Raw genomic sequence first — 21,482 nt, 5'->3', positions numbered from 1 at the left:
TTTTTTTTTCCCCTCCTCGTCCAATTCCTTCCCTCTCTCTTTCCCTCTTTCTCCCTTTCTTTCTCTCCCTCTTTCTCTTTCACTCTTTTTTCCTCTCTCTCTCTCTTTCTCTCTTTTCCTCTCCCTCTTTCTCTCTCTTCCTTTCCTTCTTTCTCTCTCTTTCCCTCTTTCTCTCTCCCTCTTTCTCTCTCTTTCCCTCTTTCTCTCTCTCTCCCTCTTTCTCTCTCTTTCCCTCTTTCTCTCTCCCTCTTTCTCTCTCTTTCCCTCTTTCTCTCTCTTTCCCTCTTTCTCTCTCTTTCCCTCTTTCTCTCTCTTTCTCTCTTTTTCCTTTTACTTTATTTCCTTTCTCCCTCACTCCCCGGCTGCGGTGGGAGGGCGAGGCGGGCGGACAGACGCACAGACGCCGCACGAGGCTGCTCCGGACTTTTCCCGGGACCTGTCGCTTCCCGGCTCCAGGTGCGGAGCGGCGCGCACGGAGCGGGCTCCGCGGGGCTCGGCGCGGGACACGCGGAGCCGCCCGGGGCTCGCAGCGGCTCCCTCCAACTTTCCCGGGGAGGGAAGAGGTCCTGGCGAGGGCGTGAGGGGCGCAGGGCCGGGGGGAGCCGCCGAGGTGGTGGAAAGCGGTGGGGGGGCTGCAGAAAAGGGGGCAAAACCGCTAGAAACGGGTGCGTGCGCCGGGGCTGCAAAAGTGTCCCCTGCTCCCGCGCTCGCCCCGTCGGGCCCCTCGGGGCGCTGCGGGGCCCGGCGAGGATGCGGCGGGGGGGCGCGAGTGGTAAAAGATACGGAAGGAAGAGACCCAGTGGCTGGGACATAAATCAGGCAGAATATATGGGGAGTTTATGAGAATAGGTCTTTTCACCCTTTTTTTTTTTTTTTTTTTCCACAAAAAATAGCCACTTTGGAGGAGAAAAAGGAGGCTGATTATTGGCATCCAGCTCTGAAACCAAGGCAGCTGATGCTGAGGGGAGCCAAAGGGAGCAGTTCTTCTTGGTTTAAAAACAGCAAGACAGTCTCTGCCAAAGATTGCTGTAAACACTGAATAAAGATTTCATTGTGGCTTGGTGTGACTGGAATAATTAGGCAGTTAATTGTTCATTCTGATCTTAAAGTGCAGTAATCAGTAGTGCACAGTAGGAAAATAGGAGGGAAAGGGATGAAAAATAGATATAGGAAAATGTATCACTTTTTCCTCTTCTGCCTTTTTTTTTGGGTTTTTTTTTTTTTTTTTTTTTTTTTTTTTTTTTCTGCAGCCTGGGAACACGTGGTCTCCAGTCTATGTAGATAGAGGAGACCTTTGTAAGACGAGGATGTAATTGTGCTGTTGCTGCCACTGTGTCAACATCGTTTCGGGTTGGACAAAATCAAATTATGAGACTTAAAGAAATCCCATTTTATGGAAATGAAATCTGAAGATGCCTGGAGAATGAACATCTTAACGAGATTGACTAATACCAATTAATGCGTTTTACTTATGTGTACACTTTATTGCCCACTCAGCAGGGATGAAAGCTAATGGTGCCAGCTTTTGTGCTGCTCTAAGACATTTTTCAAGCAGTCACACAAGGTTTTAATGGTAGACTGTTTTAAGTTTTTTATACCGTGATTGTGTCCCAGTTCAAGTTCCTTGCAGTGCTAGCTCTTTCATGGGAGTCTAATGAAATGATCTCTTGTTACACTGTGTTAGCTGTTCCCAGTAGCATGGCAGGACCTGTGTGTATTTGCACTGGAGGTGCTTACGAGTTGTCAAGCAGGTCGCGCTTACAGGCAAATGTAACATGACTTACTGGTATTAACTGAAAGATAACACCACGGGGCAATGACTGCTATTTTCTTTCACGAGTAGTAGGCTTTCCCAGATATATGAATATAGATAAAGAAGTATAAAAGTGGAATGAATGATCAGAAAGAATGGAAGAATATTGTGCTTAAAACAGAGAAAACTTAAAGTTGTCATCTGAGCAAAGTAAAAGGATCGTTTGAAGTCTATTTGTAAAGGATGCAGATTCATCCGTCACAGGACTCCCTTGACTTTAAAAAACTTCTCTGAAGGATTCATTTGGCTGAGAGACATCTCTATAGCATGGCTGTCCATCATAAATAAATAAATAAATAAATAAATAAATAAATAAATAAAAGTTTGGAATTGGGCAAGATTTAAGAAGAAATTCAGTGCAATATGATCTTCTATCACTGCACATGCAGAAATAGGTGATACCCACCCTGTACTCTGTGTAGAAAGAAAATACTCCTAATGTAATTGCAAGGGATTGAGGGAAAGTCTTCAAGGCATTTTACTTACCAGTATAGTCTAGAGGAGGCTGTTGCCAGCTTCAACTGAGCGTGTCCTGTCTGAGACACTTAAGAATCTTCTGTTCACCTCTTCTTTGGGAATTTGGGAATTCTGAAATTGGGAAATTCAGAAAGTGGAGTGAACTCATAAGAGGCACTGTTGCCTGCTTGTTATGATCATACAGCAAATGTTTCTGACAATCTGAACAGCTGTATCTCTTGCTTAAATATTGTATTAAATTCCCAAATAGTTTAAAGATTTGGGGAGAACTTTGAAGTATTTTTCTCGCATTTCCAAATACAAAATTTACCAAATGGCTCCTCATTTCTATAATAAAAAGCATTGAAAACATGTTCCAGGCATCACAGTAAGTTTGGGAAGAGGTCTTTCTTGCTTTGTTATAGTATGTTTAGCAAAATACACAGAGGATTGCATACTTCTATTTGGGGAAAACATTTGCTATTCAATTGTAGATAAATGCTGAATACTATCTTATACATAAAAGTTGTTTGAAATGCATAGTACATCTTCATAATAAAATTGCATTGTCACAGATGTAATTGTTATTCATAACAAGTAGCCTCACAAACATATTCCATCCCTGTAAGTATTGAGTCTTAGTCAGGACAATTATGACTAAATTACTGCATGTTCTCTGCTGTATCAACTAATTAAAGGGTAATTAATAAAATGATAATTTCATTCCATGGCAGTGTCTACATCTGTTTGTCATAGCAGAGTTTGTTTGACATATGGTTAAATGGTCAGATACTACATTGTATGAAACCAGCATTTGCACAGAACACCTGGCAAGCCTGCAGAATTTTAACTCTTAACATTTTAGTTTCAAGAATCTCTGTCAACATGCTGTTAGGTTTGTTGGTTTATTTTCTTCATCCAGTCATCCTACATCTTAAAGAAAATTTCATTCCCAAAGTTACATTAAATGAGTGCATCTCTTGTTGTAGAGGAAGAGGACTTGGGATATTATATTAGAAAAGATAAAGTACATTTGACTTTTTCTCATTATGGGAAATAAGCTAGTTTGGTCTTAGTTCATTTCCTGGAACAGACTCTCTGTTGGTTCTCTTGACTAGCATTACTAGGAACTTTTCCTTAAAAAAGAAGGCTGGAGTTAGCATAGAGACAAAGTCCTTCCCCCCCTCCCCATGCAGTTGTATGCCAGGATTAGGGCTGAGGTTGTGGTCACAAAAGCATGCAAAAAAAGTCTGCATTGCAGCCTTCCCACAGTGTACCTGTCATCTTAGACAAAAACGAACTTAGCTCTCAAAGGACAGTTACCATAAAATTCATGCATGTTAAGGAAATGAAACAATCTTTTATCAAGTTAAAAGATAATAGGAACAAACAACTCTATTGTGGGTACCCCAGGTACAAGATAGTGTATGCACATACTCTGAAACATCAGTGGTTAAAATTTTCAAGGCAATCTGTAGGTTTTATAGATAGCTTTTTTAGTTTTATCTGATTTTAATAGAATATAGTATCCAAATCTCTAATGTTGCGTTGAAAAAATTCAACCATTGCCATTTCATAGTATGCAAGAGAGTGTGTATTTCTGTCCTTCAAAAGCATAAACTGTGACTAGTTGTACCTTAGCACGGGATAAGTTACAGGTTCTGATCTCTGCTGGCTCAAGCTGCATCTCTTGTAAAATAAAGAAGAATCAGAAGTGAGGTAAGAGACATAATGTTTGCCTTAAGAAAAACAAGGAGAAAATAGCTAGCACTATTTTCAGTCACAAATAAAGCAAAAAGGATGCAGTAATCTGCAGGAGGACATGAAAGTCAGTCTTTTCCCATGCAAACCGTCCTGAATGAACAGTTCCTTCAATGAATAGTCAGGGTTGCTCATCACCTCGTGTGGTCAGGTGCAGAGTTTCACTAGTGATGTATATATAAAGCACTGTTTGTGTGTCTCTCTGAGTGTCTGAGTCCTGTTTCTTGAGAATTTCGAAGTGCACAGACCTATCTCATTTCCAGCTCCTTAATGGAACTCCTTAACACCTGGAAAATCTTTTATAGCATTTAACTGTGTCAGATGCATGGTCCGGCACATGTTTTCTTAATAGGGCTTTCACTGTCGTATTGTCAAAGAGGCCTTATGTCACAGCTGGGAACATGAATCTGTCATGTCAGTACTGCACCTTGTTTTAGAGCGTGATAGTGTACGGGTGTGTTTTGTGAAGGAGCTGGACATGCCCATACACTGCACGAGAAGGAAAGAATGTGAAGCTTGTTCTCCTAAATGGAGATTCAGGCTGGTGGTAGTGGAGTACTTTGTACCATTTAAACACTGCTGCCTCTAAGGCGTTGTACTCAAGGAAAGGGAGGTTTGAGGCACACAAGACACATCTCAGTATTTTAGTGGTGTAATGCTTCTAGTTAACGATATGTCATCATTTGCATTTCACCAAGAAAAAATTGCCAGGGGTTTCTAATTCAGCAGTAACAACTTGTCTGGAACTGAAAGTTAATACTGCCGTCCTTAGTTAGCCTGGGAATATTTGTTTTTTGAAACAAGTTTGATTTAAATGTATTTGGCAATATAAGAAGAGGAAGGAAAGTAAATGTTTTCTATTCCATATGCTTTTTGTGCCAATTAAATCACTGTAAAACCCAACTTTGAATAGACAACTTCTTAGCTCTGTAATCAGAATGCCTTGGGTAATTAAAAAAGAGATAGAACTCTGTATAAACTAAAAAGTGGCTGTAATGCATGTGTAAGATGTACACACATTTCATCTGAAAACTAAACACTTAAAATTCATCACCTCTGACCCTCAAGATGGTGTTCCCCAGGTAGACTCCACCTCTGAAAAGCATAGGAAGAAGAAGCCGTAAGAATTTGGGTCCTTATTTGAAGAATGTGTGGATGAAAGCAGGATGAAAGTGGTATTTCATACACTGGCAGGAGGATCTATTTTTTAAACTACTTTTATTTTTAAAAACATAAATATAACTTATATGCTAAGAAATACATTAAGAGATTTCAGATGAATATCTGAATTAAGGCACAATGCCAAAAGCATTTTGTGTGCTTAAAAAGCTTATATCCATTGTTTTTACTATAGCTCTTCAGAAGTCTGAGTATGCAGGACATGATATAAAAGCCCATAGCTTAGAGTGGCATTGGTGACACACCTTAGTCTGTACAAGACTGTCTTCTGAATTTCTCTCCTGATTTCCAACTTTTACCATTTGGATTGGGGACTACTGGCTTTTTTAACAGGGACAGCACTGAGGTGCTCCTGCTCGGGCCCATGTCCATGTCCTCACCAAAGAGGGAAGCAGTAGGGCTGGTTATGACTGCTAGCAGGCATATGCGGTTTTGCTTCTAAACAAATTAATTTGCCTTTGTTTTCCGGAGGGGTTGAGAGCATTAAGGTTTATTGCTAGGACCTTATCCGTGCTTCTGAAGTTTCTGTGCGGAGGGAATAAATGCAGGAGACATTTGCCAAACTACACAGGGTTTGCCTAGCTGAACCATAAGGTACCCAATAATGCAGCCCAAGAGGGTCTAACAATTTTCAAGTTAATGGCCCACTGGGGCTGAATTACTCTATGTGATTTCTTTAAGACTACTACAAAAGCAATTCAGAGGTAAAAAATGAGTCTCTATAATTAACCTTTCTACACGCTGAGGTATTGTGACACATAGTTAAGAACCCTTGCAATATGTAACTTAGTTACAGCAGAGCAAGTTAAGGATTGGGAGAAAAGCTTGACTATAAATTTCCTTGCTTGTAGGTTTAATTTAGAATTGCAATCATGATGTGTAACATAAATTACGATAGCAGTAGTAGATCACTACTTGGCAAATCTCTTGGGACAGACAAGAAGAGTATAGGTACCTCACTAGATTATAATATCTATGAGTGCTTTCTGTGTGCTTAGTCCTTTACTGAAATAAGTCTATTTTTAATTTTAGGATGCGTTTTGGAAAAGAGAGAAGTGTTTTAATGGAATAAGCTCCACTGAGCCTTAGTGAGAAATAGGAGCCCAAATTCTGTAAAATGGAGATGTTTAAATGTTTTAGAAGCATATCCCTGCAAAACATTAGAAATTTTGCCCCCAACATCCTCCAAATCCAAATGTAGTCTGGAGGACATCCATCCTTCAGATGCATATTACACAGAACTTGACTCCCGGGTATATTATTCAAAGGCTTCTCAGAAAAAATGTGGTTTGGGGGAACTGAACGAATAAACTCACAAGCCTCATGAAGGACCTTAAAGATGATGTAGCCCTCCAGCAGAAAGGTGTGAAAGAATGATCATGTCTTTCTAGATGGCCTCTCAGTTTCTTGTGGTTTCCAAGGAGGACTGCATGCATCTACCCCTTCCATACCTCTTGAAAGGGTCCACTCCTCTTGCATGTTGGGTCAGTGCTTCTCATATGGATTTGATGTACTCTTGGGTCTCCTTTAGGAAGACAGTGAAATGGAGACATTCAGCCACTGTGCAAGCCACTGGGACTGCCTGATCCTCAAGAACATCTCTCTCCCCAGGATACGAGGGAGTGAGCACAAGCGGGTAGAATTTTCCTGGTGGCAAACTTGCTCCCGAGCACCATCTTTTCCAGGTATCCTGTGGACTCCCGGGGAGATGCTGTGAAGTGACTAGTGCACGTCCTTGTTATGACAAGGGAAATAACTAGCAGGCCCGTTGGGAAGGCAGCAGTGAACCGCCGACACTACCAGACTCTTGCCTGTGGCCCCACGCAGCCCCACGCCTCGCATCCTCGCGACCCTCCTTGGCAGGCAGGGCCGTGAGGAGCAGGCGGATTGCCCTGGCGCGACGGGAGATGATCCGGCATCGCAGCGCAGTACGTGTCGCGCAGGAGGCGCTGGGGCAAGGTGCTCGGAGGAAGAGCTGAATCCAGCCTTGGAGCAGCTGACAAGCGGGAATCCGTCAAGGCAGCCTGCGAGAGGACAGGGGGAGTTGAAGGAAAAGAGCACTGATAGCGACAGAACCTTGCAGAGACCAAACGGAGGAAGAAGCCACAGGAAAGCAAGAAAACAGAGGGTTTGAGCAGTGAAATAGAGAGACAGAAATGACAACTGTCATAATAAGAGAACGGGGACAAAAGAGGACAGAGTAGATCAGTGGCAGGTACAGAATTTGGCTGAGGCTTCGGGAGAGACAAATACAGAAGGAGGATGGTGTGTGAGCATGGCAGAAAGCAGTTTATGACTACAAAAAAAAAGGAAAAAAGAAAGGCTGGAATAACAACATCTGGATCCCACAGGAGTTCTCTGGGGTGAATACAGGATACTGGAGTGGGTTTATAGGAAAGTCAGGTTCCTAATTTTGTTTGTGGAATTTCAAGTAGCAGCTCGTCAAGAAGTCAAGAGAAAGGCATCTGTCAGCAACCCTTATATCTGTTGTAGGTATAGCTGTTATATAAAATAGAACTGGAATCAATTCATAGACATTCTAGGTTGAATCATGACAAAACCTTTTCTGGCGCTCAGAAAATTTAATCTTCATTAGGATAAGTTCAGAGGCCTTATTAGGGGCTTAATGGAACTGTGCTGTATTAAATACACTGTGTTCACTATGATCCACGAATTTTCGGTGTAGTAGTTATGCTGTTTTATGCATGATACATGATACATCTCAATATTAAGTCCAGGAGTGAGGAACAAGATGTTAGATTCAAATGTACAGAAGAAATAATGTCAAACAGAAAAACAAAAAAAAAAAAAAGAAGAAGAATCAGCAGCAGTACACTAATGAGTTTGCAGCCTCTGCATAACTGTTGTCCTTGCTTGTTTGCCCTATATTGCTCCTCAAGTGCCTTCTTGTTTCCCCTCATGCTGCTCTGAGAAGCAGAGGAGCTCCCTTGAAGACTCATTTTTGTTGTAATGACTGCTAAATACTTAAGTGTTAGCCAGGCAGTTAATGCAATGAGGTTAGTGATAGTGATATGATACCAGGATAATTACTATTAACTATTTTCTGTCTCCATCCCATTCATTTTATTTCTCACACCTGGGAGAAGGAGCTCTGCTGTATTTCCTGTCTAAACTCCAACTCAGTTGTATAGATGTTTATGTAAAATGCCCATAGGTGAAAATGTATGACAGGTAGGTGTTTATTTTTTAATGTAGATTCTCAGCCTTGAGAATGCATTTTGATTAAAATCTTTTACTGCTTTTTTCCTTTGATTGCAGTCTTTTTTTTATTGAAATATCAATAGCTATAATATCAAAAAGATCTGAGATGTTTTGTTTTCTTCTTCGTGTGTCAATATAACAAAACTCCAGTAAATTTGTCTTAGATAATCATTTGATATCCTTTTCTTTTTTTTTTATCCACATTCTTCTCTCTTTTGAATATGAGTGCTTTAGTGTTAATAACCAGAAGACATTTCTTTTTAGCTAATGTGACTTCCTCTGGGATGCATGTCTAAGATTTTCAGTTCTACCTATGGGATCTGGGCATTAAGTTCCCACTATTTTTAAGTGACAACCAGGTGTCCGAATTCCCACGTAGCTACGATTACTTACCAAATTTTTCTCAAATAGTTGGTGGACCAACTGTTTATTCTGAGACAAATTATCTTCTTCCTTTCTTCATGAATTTATCAAGTTATTTATTGAAAAAGCAATTATCAAATTATAGCTTATCTGATTCTATAGCCATTATTATCTGATCTATCAGCCGTTATGTGCATTTAAACTTTTTTTTTTTAGGTCCACCAGTCTGTCTTTAGCATCTTTAGAAACTCTCAAGGATTGAACCTTCTAATTTCTGATTAAATAATTATCCCATGCATCTTTCAGCAGAATAATTGTTTTACCAAAAGGCTTGCTATGTTGCAGGGCTCCAGGAGACTTAGAAAAAAATCTTTTTTTCTCATACGTCAATGACTGCTGTCATCTCTGGCTAAAGAGATATGGGTTCTGTGTGTGTACAGACTATTCAGACACATCTGAAATCATGGGTTTGATGAACTCTTTTCTACAATAATTTACTCATCAGGGTACCATTTCACAATGTCAAACTGTTACTTGAAGAACATTTACATGACGTAGTGAAGTAGAATACAAATTAGAGAGAATTTTTTAATCAGATTTTTTTTTTCCAAATTGCTTTACTGCATAGGTAGAGACCATTTGAAAAGCTTCTACCTACTGCATATCTCCATTGCTGATATTAACTTTAGTAATAATAATATGGTTCTCCTGTAATGAAGATGCTGACAATATCTGTTAGATAAAAATCTCGGTGTAGTGTAATGCTGCCCAACATGAATGATGGAAAATGTGTCATCAAAGAAGAAAAAGTTGAATCTGCTTTGCTTGAAGGTTTCGTAGCATGTGAAAGTGTTTAGAACAAAGTTAATATCATAAATTGTAAAGCAAAATGCATTTGAAAGTTCTAGCCATATTGACCAATAAACAATTTATGGAGAAAACGGAAACAAACCATTGGAATATTTTAAGACTGTAGCTTTCTGACAAGTATACTTTATTTATGACTTTGCAGTACAATTTTTTAAGTGGTGCTTGCAGGATGTAAAAAAGGGAGAGGAGGAAGAGTCAGATGCCACACCATTTTTAACACTGTTTGATAGCCTTGTCCTCTGCCACATGTTACATTTTATGAACACCTGTAAGGTACCCTCTGTTTTCCTGCCTCCCAAACCTGGGGAACCAGGCAAGTCACAGACATGACATAGTAACTGCATAGGTAAAAGACGAGCTTGGGATGAGGCCATAGCACTGCCCTGTGACCAAGGAGGGTTCCTCGTCTGGGGACATCCTCTGCCACCAGTGCACCACTGCCAGGGTAACGGTGCACGCTGCCCACAGCTACAGAAACGCTGCTGTGGGAAACTTGGAGTGCACATGAGTTAATCAAATAGGCCCGAACATTATCCTTAAGATTGCTGAGAAGAGCATTCCGTCTCAAAAGAAACTTTTACTATGTTGGTTGACTAGGCAAGTATGCCTCTAACAAACCTATCAAGCTTGATAAATGGTTCTCTATTAATATCCTAATTTTACTGGATCTGATGAGCAGCTTTTGGAACTCAAAAGTAGAAATAGAGATTGTGCTTGAAAGATGGCCTTACGTGAAGCTAATTGCATGCAGGGTTTTCAGAAGCATTAGGTCAGTTCCTGTTCAAAAGATGGGTGTCTGTGCTACTTAGTGGCAATAAAATTAATTATTCTGGACTTGGAGAAAAAAAAAAGTGGTTTTATTTTTTACCAGTTAATGTACTGTCGAGTCTCACTTCAGATAACATTTTTAAGTTTTAAGACATTCCGCAAAACAAGGGATATCATTTTAAGGATGAAGGCTCCAGTATAAAATAATTCCAACAAAATTGATTGTATTATAGGCACTATGTTTATATGACTTACATAAAATATTGCTTTTTTAATGCTAATATTTCAGCAGTAGAAAAGAAATATTGCAGCTGAATTCTTTTCTGAACACATGCATAAAACTACCATTAACACCAGTACAGCAATGAAAACTGTATGATTTAAATGGGGACAAATTTAGCCCCATAGGCCATCTTCTAGTTTAATTGCATCCTATTTATCTTATAGATTCAGGATTTACTATCTCAGAGTAAGCTGTTGTCCTAATAGTTCCAAAGTCTTGTCTGGGAAAATAACCCATATTGGGTATTTCTGAGAATGAGGTAAGAAAGACGACTCTACAAAATGACATGTCCCCATGTTATTTTGCTCCTTAATATACCAACTAGTACTGGTATATTATTATTCCAAGGAGATCAGGTCACTGGTCTCCTTGGAATTATGCTGATGAGATGAGAATGAAGTATGATACAAAGAAGGTATCATTTTAGTTCATAACAAGCAACTGATTTTTGCTTCATTGATGATCTGTGATTTCTTTTTTCTTAATTAACATACTCTTATCATTGTCTCACATTGACTCCAATTGGCCTGGGGTTTCTGCTTGTCATAGATAGACCTTGGATAGATACCTGATTAATTCTCTACCTTACTGGGAGTTTTTAAGGAAAAATATTTCTTCCTACTTTGTTCCTTGTTCCCAGGGGTAAAACAATTTTAAAAATCAATATTGTCCTGAAAAGAATGGCATAAAAATTTGCTTATAAACTCAATGTTGTGAAGGATAAATCTAAAGTGATTTTCAAAGCCCTTCTTTATGCAGGCACTACACTAAGGCACTAGTTTGATACTAATGATCTTACCTGGTATTCCACCTTGATCATCTCTCTCAAAGGACTGAAAAGGCAAGCTATCAGAAAACAAGTAGGTTAGATCCCAAAAGTCTCAAACTAAGCATTCTCCTGTTGATAAGAGAGTTCATTGAGTTTGCAAATATTCATAGGGAAAATCTTTTTGCAAAAATCCTTTTGGCAAAATGCTCCCCAGAGCAAAATCTGGCTGAAATATGTATTTTGGATTGGAGATGGGATTTAATACTCATGTGAAGCATCTTGATAATTCTAGCACAGTGAGACCATCATACTTGCTGGGGAGAAAGGTCCGTGAGATAGATAGAGGCAAAGGGGCCAAGTGTATCACAGCTGTGTCCATTTAGGTGGAATCAAGGCACAATGTCTCCCACACCCGCTCAACAGTAAAGATTTTATTCCAGAATCTTCAAAATACCTCATTTCCTACTGTAGAAGCTAACATTTTTGCATTTCTAACCTGAATTTTAAAATTTTTATAGGGCAATAAGTTACTTTATTTTGGCTTTTTAGCTAGCCTGATTCCAGGGTAAAGAGTCAACTATTACAATTTCATGCAAGATGAAAATTTTATTTACCATCTGATATAAAAGTGCATGCTCACAGTAGATAACTTTTCTTAAATCTTTTGAAAAAAAAAATAAAAAGAATAGCAACTTCTGCTTTTGTTTTCAAAAGATCCTAAACTAAGTAGTCTGGGCTTTGTAGCCTGGGTGAGTTTGCAGCCCTCACTATGTATGTGTGAGCCTAAAGAGATCCTGATCGTATGAAACTATTTCCAAGTTTCCTTAGGGTGCAGAGCAAGGTCTTCAACATTAAATCCCTCCCTATATTAGCTTCCTATAAAAAGTGGATTCTGTGAAATGTCTCAGTTACTGTTAATTTGAGAAATAGAGTAAGTCAGTGCTTTCTTCATGAATGCACCGTTTTAAAGGCTTGAGAACCATCCCTTCCTGAAGAGATTCGTCCATTCAGTGTGATAAGGAGCAGAAAATCCTCAAACTCTTTAACCTATAGAAAAGTGAACGTGACAGCGCCTACATGTAGGATGACAGGTCCTGTCCCATCCACCTTACCCACTGAAAGCTCTGCTGACTTACGCTAGCGCTATTCTTTCTGCTGCTGAAATAAATTAGGTCCTTACACTGCAATTCTGCCATGCAGCCGTCTCCTTTTCATTGCCTTCTGTCCTCTGTGATACCAGTAACTGTTTCTGTGTGTTACTTGATAATGACCCTAATGGGCGTGCTGTTACGTGTGTTTTAAGCCTGAGCTCGTCTATAATACTACGCTGTGGAAGTACTGCTTTGTGCATTCTGTAGGAAGACAAGGACTCAAGGATGGTGAAGTGGCATTGGATCGGCCTTCCTTTGTGTGCTTTATTTCTTGATCTGTACTGAAGGCGTGCAATGTGCTTTAAATGCTTCCTGAAGGTCTTTGCACCTCTAACGGTGCATTTGCCCACTTACATGGTTCAAACCTTGAGTTGATATCCTTTTTTCAATGCTTCTCTGGTGACTATTTGGAGGTAACCTCTAGATGACATGACATTTCTCAGGAAAAAGAATAACGCTGGTGATCAATAGAACAGGCTTTACTATATATTGTCCCAGCACACAGCGTAAGAAAACAATGGGCTCTTTTGAAATATTGCAGCAGGTAGATGCAAGCTCAAAGCCAAACTTGAATCATGTTGAATGTTAAACATGAAAGAGATGCAATGCCAGCGCTGTTTTCCACTCCAGCTCTGTGTTACAGCTGCAGTTCGCATTGTTATAGCAGCCGGCCTGGAACTGTACCTGTTGAAGGCCAAGCTGAGACCCGACTCCCTCCGAAATTAATGACTGACACAAACCCAACCACTTTCTCCTTCACAAGCAAGGCGCGTTTCTTGCCCACTTCCTCCCAACATATGGCAGTGTGTAGTTTTAAAACAACAAAAACAAAGCCCTGCCAAAACAAAACACTACACTGCATACCCCGTCCTCCCTTGGGAGGAGGATGAGAGGGGGAATGAACTGCACATGACAGATGTTGGTTGTTTAATGCTCGACGGGAAGGCGTTCTGATGCTCTGGCGATGAGGGCAACATAGAGACCTATGGGAAAGGCAGAAAAATAACTTTTGTGTCCCTCTTCTCACCAGCGTGAGAAATGGGGCCAGTCTACTGGTTGAAGCAACCTGTATAAAAAGAGCTCCAGGAGGGATGCCTCCCATCGGAAGCAGCCGTAGTGTTTCCATATGTTCTCCATTACACAGGGCACAGGGTAAGATCCTTGCCATGGAGGATTTAAATGGGATCAGCCTGTTCTTGTTTTCTTCTTGGGCATGAATGCCACCCCATGTTGTGCACACACACGTGGGTGAACAAATAGCACCCTATCTACAGCAGACAAGGCACTGAAATTCAGAGCTCTCAGGTCCTTCTTCACTGCTTTTTCAGAGCCTCTGATCCTTGCTTTTCATCCCTGGATTTATTTTGAGCACTTTCTCCCCAGGTTGTGCATGAGTCAGGTTGGTTGCAAGCCGATTTCAGTTTTCTGCTGCGCCGTGGCCATCGCTTTGCATATGCTTTACAGCATCACAGGCCATAACGAAGCGGAGGCTTGAAGGAAGAACTGGATGCGCTGGCCTTTCTCTCCAGCTGTCGTGTCTAGTAGTGGCAGCAAACGGGTGTTTCATTGTAAAAGATGTTAATTTCAATCAGAGCTGTGGCTGTGTTGAGAGGCATAAAAGGAATTCTTGATTATCTATATCAGTACCGTTGTCCCTGGGGACAGGCGCTGAATCTTCAGATCACATATGGCAAGAGTGCTGTGATAAAATATGCATCAATAAAACTTTGCAATTTATGATAATAAAGGAACGGAAAGTTTTATACACTGTGATAATTATTCCTGACTGGTATTTTTGCCTTCCTTTCATTCTTCTGTACTCCTTTAAAGATTTTTAAGCCATTTCCACTTGTTGTACTAATGAATACATCCCTGAAACAGTGGGCGCACAAATTAGGGCACTCACCTTGTTTCCAGATGCCCAGATGACTTTCTGCAGGTGTCGGCCTGCTTTCTGGAGCAGTGGGGATTTGCCCTTTTCAGGAAGGCTCCGCAGTCGTGCTCCTTGCTCTTCCGTGCATGCACAAGCACTATATCCAGCATGGATTTCAGAGGATCAGATCATTTTCCCCTGACCTCTCTTTGCATATCTCATTACTACAATTGATGAGAGATGCATAAATCTGCACAAAGGCAGAGTTCAGCTCATACTGCATATCACCTGTATTGTTTTAAATTTATTTCGTTCAAATATTTTTATTCTTTTGAAGTAGGAAAAATAATGATATGTTTACACTCCCAGAAAGTAAACAGTGGTCCGTTAGATACAGCCAATATATTATCTGTGACCCTATTTTTTCTTCCCAGCTGTTTGTATCTTCATTGACCATAATATGATAGACCTTGTCTTGTGCTTCAGTGCACTTGATAGCAATTAACGATGCAGCTTATATTTTATGGCCTCATCATGCAAAGTGTTTGTGTGTTTGGACTCTTTGGTGACTTCAAAGGGTTTTCCACATGTCGTGTCTGCGGGCAGCACTCCTTTGCAGAACAGCCTTGCTGACATGTTTGCACAGTGTCTACCCTTACTGTGACAGCTAAGCCCTACTGTAACACAAACAGTCATTAGTACCGTCTGTGCTGTATTTTGCCTTTCTTTTTTTTTTCCTTCCTTTTCTTTCCTCAGTGTTTTTCTTCAGCTGGCCCAATGGAAACAAAACAGTCACTTTTAGCCTTTTCCAGGCTTATTTCTCCACGATTAAGGGGGAGTTGGGAATCTATTTACGGTAAGCCATATAGCCAGCAAGTTAGCTCAGGAGTGTTTCCTTTGCTCTTTCTGACTTGATGAAATTGCGTGCTCCCTTGCAATTGGTACCAAAGTGCTTATCTTAAAGCACTTGCTTATTTCCCATTGACTTCAGTAGCAGTTAAGTATCTGCTTGAGGTTCCCCACTGCTGAGGAGCTTGTAGATTTGGAGTGCAAGGCCCACTTTTTGAATCCTGTACATACTCAACCCAGCGCAATCAGTTTTTGTCCAGATCTTTTGCAGATGCTTGAATTTCACCAGAGACAATGGGATTTAGGTCATTTGTGCAAGTGTTCAGGATTTAGAAATCTTTAATTTTTTGCTGAATCCAGGCCCACCCAATTAAAAAGCTCCCAGCTGTTTAGCAAAGAGAGTGAATACTTACAATAGGAAGGCTATTTGCCGGTGCTTTTCTTTTTTACACATCTCCAATTGAAAAGGCAATATTTAATACTATTATTTCCACTTTAAGGAATGATGAGAGATTAAGGTTACAAAAATAATTATTTCTAATTATACAGCTTGGAGTAGATGAGAAGACCAGCAGTGGGGAGAAAAAAAAAAAAAAAAAAAAAAAAGGATCTTGGTTGTTTTTTCTGCCACTGCATTTATGTGAATTAATGGGAAATTACAGACGGTTAGAAAGTTGATTGAATTTTGTTTCTTAACTTTGCTGTTTTTCATTAGGATGATCCTAAAAGCAAGTGGCTTTCAATTAGTTTTGTTGACAGTGCTGGCTAATGTTGTAATGATCCTTGGGAGTGAGAAAGAAAGGAGATTTATTGCAGTAGGGATAAGCTAGGCCAGGCAAAGAGACAGAGTACATAACCACTAATTAACTCATGTAGTCATTAAAAAAAAAGAGATGAAGAAGAAGAAGAGGAAGGAAAAAACAACATGCAACCTGAAAGCGGTTGTAAAGCATTTCTGCAGTGCGGATCAGACCCTTGAGCTTTTGTTACAATGTGCATATCATATTAGATGGTTTATGTGAGCCAATTGCATATAAATCACATTCTCCCACTCTTGCAAGTCCTTGTCACAGAGCATATTTAATTTAACATTGTAATATTTATTTTCTAAAGTTGTAAGTAGGCCAAAACATATTCAGTAAAATGAGCATTCTGTCACAGCACAGTGCCCAACCTACACTCAAGTAGAAAATTAACCCCAATTCATCTTTATGGTGACCCGATGCCAAATAACTGTATTTCAGAGCCTGTATTCCCGTCCTTCCCTGACTTTGTAAAGTGAAGCTGTAGCAATTTTGCCCAAATCATTTGGATTTTTAATTACACCCATTCTATTCATTTCCTCCACTTAAAGCCAGCATGTTGTGCTTGGGTGACTTGTAAGCAAGCTGTGCTTGGTCTTCGTATCCTTCAGGGACAGGCTGAAGCCAAAACGTGCGTGTGTTTCTTGAAACCATGTCAAGTGGGAGCTGGTAGCTCTGAGTCTAACTAGAAAGCTTTGTTTTCTGACACAAAGAGTCAAAGTCTGTCTCGTGATTTTCATTTGTCCCATCCCTCCCCTTCCCTCACTCCCATCAGGATTATTTGAAATTCACATTATGGGGGAGTGTTTGTGTGCATATGCCCAATTCACTGGAAAACAGAGGCACCTTATTGTGCAGAGCTTCTCTTAAAGAAGTGAGTTGCTTGGGGCATCCCTCTCACAACCGTTTCCACGTTTCTACTACTGGTAATGTTTTAGTCACACTGCTAACAAAGTCTGTTTTCAGACATCAGGCAGAGAAACTCATGAAATTTTAAGCTTTTTTATTATTTTATCCTTATAATAATTAATAGGAATTGACTATGACCATGTGTGCTTATCCCTTATTTCATCTATTATTTGAATAATTAATAATATATTGTTCACAACTCAGGTAGTTCTTCAGCTTCTCTGAAGAATTATAGATATTATATCTGGATTCTATAAAGTTTTCTACATATGTAGATCTGGGCAAATTTGGATTGCAACAAGGATGCAGAGTGTGGAGCCTGCAGAAAGAGCACTGAGATAAGGCAACCTGAGCCTTTTCACTGAACTCCTACCTGGCAGAGATGAAAATATTTCATGACAAATCCTAACAAATTGCATTTATCTTGTCAATGCAAATTATTCCTAAGAAGCTACGTTAGGGGCAAAAAAGGTGAAATATATTTAAATTAAGATTATATATATAAAAAAAGAATTTATCAAAGTCAGGTAACTTCTGGCTTTGACATTACAGGCACAAAAGTGAAGCTTAGCTGTCATTTCTTAGCTCGAGTACAGCTCTGGTTATGAAGAAAAATTGGACCATATGGGAGCATATGGAAAAAACAGAAGGTTAATATTTGAGGAGAAGTACCTACTACAGGTGGCATTGTAATTAACCTTGTGGGTCCTCGGTGCACACTTCAGCCAAGCGTGCCCGCATGCACGCTTGGGATGTGTGATAGGAGCATGGTCCCTGTCCCAGCTCCTCCACGAGCTGCACGAGCGACCACTGCTGACATCGACAAAGCCCTGTTGGTCTCTCCTTGCTGCACAATTAGAGTGCAGTATTCAGTGCTGTGACAGCCCTTCCTTAACTAACTCTTGGGAAGTTGCTTTCTGATGCACAGCAGCCTCCTGCTTTCCTGTTGCATGATCACGATGCCCCCAGCCTTGCGAGTTGGGAGAGGAGTTGTGTAGAAGTCCTGCTCAGCCTTAATTTCTCCTGAGCTTTGCACTGTCTCCCTTTGGCAATGCTCCTAAGAGCAGGCAGGACCAGGTTTATTGCGAGGTTGGGTACTTGACTTCCGATACTTGCGGCAGGAGCTGGGTGTCTCCTAGGGAGGTACAACCCAGGAGTCACATCTATGCAGCCACAGGTTCCTGAGGAGACCTCATGCACAGCTGAGATGGCAATGGTCACGTTCTGCCCGTTTTGGGGTAGGGGAGGAAGCATGCAAATAAAAGCGAGGAGCATCTGCACATGCAAAGAGTCATGTACCAGGGCCACTGGTCTGTCTATCAACTGGACAACTGTTGCCCATGAGCCACAGGCCCAGGAGGTAACAAGGCAAGGTAATGAAAGGCAGGAACAAGCCCTGGCAAACAGCTAGAATCCATGTTATTCTCTGCACCAAACCCATTCCTAACACATTCTCCTGCTGGCAAAGAATTTCTGTGTGTAGATGGAGAAATGAGACAAATCATGGCTAAAAGGATAACCCATCTTAGGTTACATGCAGCACCACAATAGAAATGTATCATTTTTAAAAATGCAGGAAACTTTTGCATCGCTTAAACAAAGACAATTTGCATAAACAATGCAGTGTTTTAAGATAAATGATGCTTGCAGAGTCACAAGCTATGATTTATCTTTAAGCATCTTCACGCAGCATGCTTTATCAAATTTCAACCTGGGCTCTCTAGTATGCAGTTAATGCAGATAATTAATTTGATTATCATTCAATCAGGCAGTTGTGTGACTGCCTTAAACATCCTGGTGTTGTTGCTACTCATATTTCAGTTAGCTTGTATGAGGAAATGTTATAATTTCTTACATTTTTTTGCTGTTTTTTTTTCATTTTATTTTACTTTTATCTTGATTATCTTTCTTTCTGCCAGTAAGTTGTTCTAAATTACATAGTGTGGGATTACTAATGCCTGCTCTAATACTTTAATACTTTTTTGAACACAATTTGAATTCATTCTTAGCTAGGCATGCATCTTCTAGTGACACTAAGTGATCATTTTTCTTTGCTTTTTTCTTAATGCAGAAGAAAAAGGAACAAGGAAATTATGGGGAACCTGTGTATTACACTGCAGTTTTTAATATTACTTAACAAAAAAAAAGTAACACTAATTGTAAAAGTCTGTCTGGCTACACAGTATAGGATGAAAAGTATTACGCTTTAGTATATTAAATTCTATTACACTTATTGTTTGCAAAATTATAAAATATAAGTACATTAATTTAGAATTAAATCAACACACAAGTACGTAAATACAGTATGAGAAATTCTGGTCCCATTCACTTCTTTCATCAGAAAAAGTAAGGTTTGCTTTCACTACTATCCATAAAATGTACCTTCCTATAAAACTTCTGCACAGTTCTTAAGATGCAGGTAATTTTATGAGGTGTGACAGCATCAAACATTCAAAGCAATCTGTATATAGAGTGTGCATTACAGAGGATGCCTAGTCCGGTTGCACATGGAAGGTGTTTGCAATATCTCTAACTGGAAAAGCAAGGTTTGTAAGAACAGGTAGTAACTGTTGTTGGGCCAGATGATCCGGCTGAGTAAGTGTTTGGACCCATAACTTTCATGTATTAGCTGATCTAATAAAGGGTGTTAATTCTGCTCACAAGACTTGTTGAATGGTTCCAATACTACTCTCTCTTACTATACACTGCACTCTTCTGACAAGTTAATGCAATAACACTGAAATCCCTCTATCGGGAGCTGGTACAGATGCGCCAGAGTTAGGATGGGAAAATAGGGCAGAATTGACAAAAAATTAGGAAAATGGAGAAACTAGGGGTCTTAAAAGTGGTGTGGTCCTTTTTTTCACTCAAAGACAAGTTGCAGACTTCAATTCTAGAGTGTTCAAAATATATTTTATTCAAGATAGGCTTTCCATCTTACTCTTCTAGTAACAGCCTATCATGGATTGCTAATCTCACCTAGGAAAAATAAGATCTCCAGTATTTTATTCGATGTTGCTTCAAATATCTAGGTGTATTCCCTCTCAAGTTACAGGAGTCTGTACTACTGGATGCTAGTAAAACCAATTATTTCTTAGAAATGTCAGGTAGACTGCAAGGGGGGGAAAGACCTTTCTAGACTATTTCTAGTCTGCCTAAATGAGATGGTACAGATAGGTAGATAGATACCCTCTTTTGTACATTTTGCCAGCACAGCTAACCTATTGCAATTCAGACCAATGGGGAATATTTTCCTCAGAAGGATAAAAGTAGAAGCCTGTAGCAATCAAGCTTCTCCTCAGTGTCCCCTCCCCTGCTCCGAATTGAGAATGTCATGAAAAGGTTATGAGGAAAGGCTATTGCAGAGGAGGTACAGAGACTTCAGTCACTGTTGCTGCCAGTCTTTGAACATAAAATATTTGCTAATAAAGGTAGGACTGAAAATTATCAAACTCATCTTAAGTGTCAGGCTGGAATCTAACTCCAAGGTGCTTCATGGGTATTTTAGCACTGAATTCCTTTGAAGCATTGGGCCCATCCAATATATAAAGGGATAGGTAGACAATATTATCAGATCCTGGAGGGAGATGAGCTACCTTAGATCCTACAATACTATTGTCATTTAATATTTGTATTAAGAACTTAACATACCCCAAAGCATACTGGATCCTATGAGGATAAACTCTGCAGAAATACGTAGGAAAGCCTAGTACCTGCAGTAGAGAGCTGCCAGCTGTCCTTATAGACAACTTGTGCAAAAAAATTGTTAGCTTCTTTCTCTCCATATTTGACCAGACTTGCCAATTGCCAGAGATCCTTTGATTCGGTTCCTTAAAGCTTCACTGGAGGTAGACCTTTTCCTGCTGTGCCAAATATCCCAAATATGTATTAGATGGAATGTATGAGGATGTTTTCCTCCACAGACTTTTTTTTTTTACATGACTGTCCTTAAATTTTACTTAAATTGGCATTATATGTGTTATATTATTTTGTCTTTAATAAAGACACAGAAAATGTGTTTAACGAGTAGGAATAGCAGTAGTTTTTAAAACAGTATTTAAGTAACACTGCTTTTAAATAACATTCTTATCCACGTAGCTTCACTTACGTATTCATTGTAATGCTGCGTTACTGTTATTAAATTTGGCTAGCAGTCAGAGTGCTGTGGGTGCTGGAGGCACAAAGCAAAAGAGCAAGGCTGATATTCTTAAACACTTAGAACCTAGGTGGGTATTATCTTTGAACAAGGAATATGGGAAATAGAATAGCTAAGGCAGCAATAGGTCACAGTAATGGCATTGTAATATTGGTAATGCGCTTCTTGATAACGTATCAGTTTTTTCTTGAAGATAGGCAGCCGAAAATAAATAGAATATGTTTAGTTTTCCATTAACCTCAGTGTTATTAGATGCC

The 21,482-nt window shown here is 39.9% G+C and overlaps 1 protein-coding gene across 1 annotated transcript in view; it reads left to right on the top strand.

Moving 5' to 3' along the window:
• The first annotated feature begins 417 nt into the window (after nt 1–417).
• Nucleotides 418–21,482, top strand: part of CDH20 (cadherin 20) — a 113,073-nt gene continuing 92,008 nt past the window's right edge. The window contains exon 1 of the mRNA XM_026034548.1: nt 418–456. The gene's annotated coding sequence lies outside the window, so the exon portion shown is untranslated. The remainder of the gene's footprint in view (nt 457–21,482) is intronic.

Source organism: Nothoprocta perdicaria, unplaced genomic scaffold (assembly GCF_003342845.1).
Source record: "Nothoprocta perdicaria isolate Ctin4 unplaced genomic scaffold, notPer1 scaffold_147, whole genome shotgun sequence".
Classification (NCBI taxonomy): Eukaryota; Metazoa; Chordata; class Aves; order Tinamiformes; family Tinamidae; genus Nothoprocta; species Nothoprocta perdicaria.
This window is presented reverse-complemented; position numbering and strand designations above follow the sequence as displayed.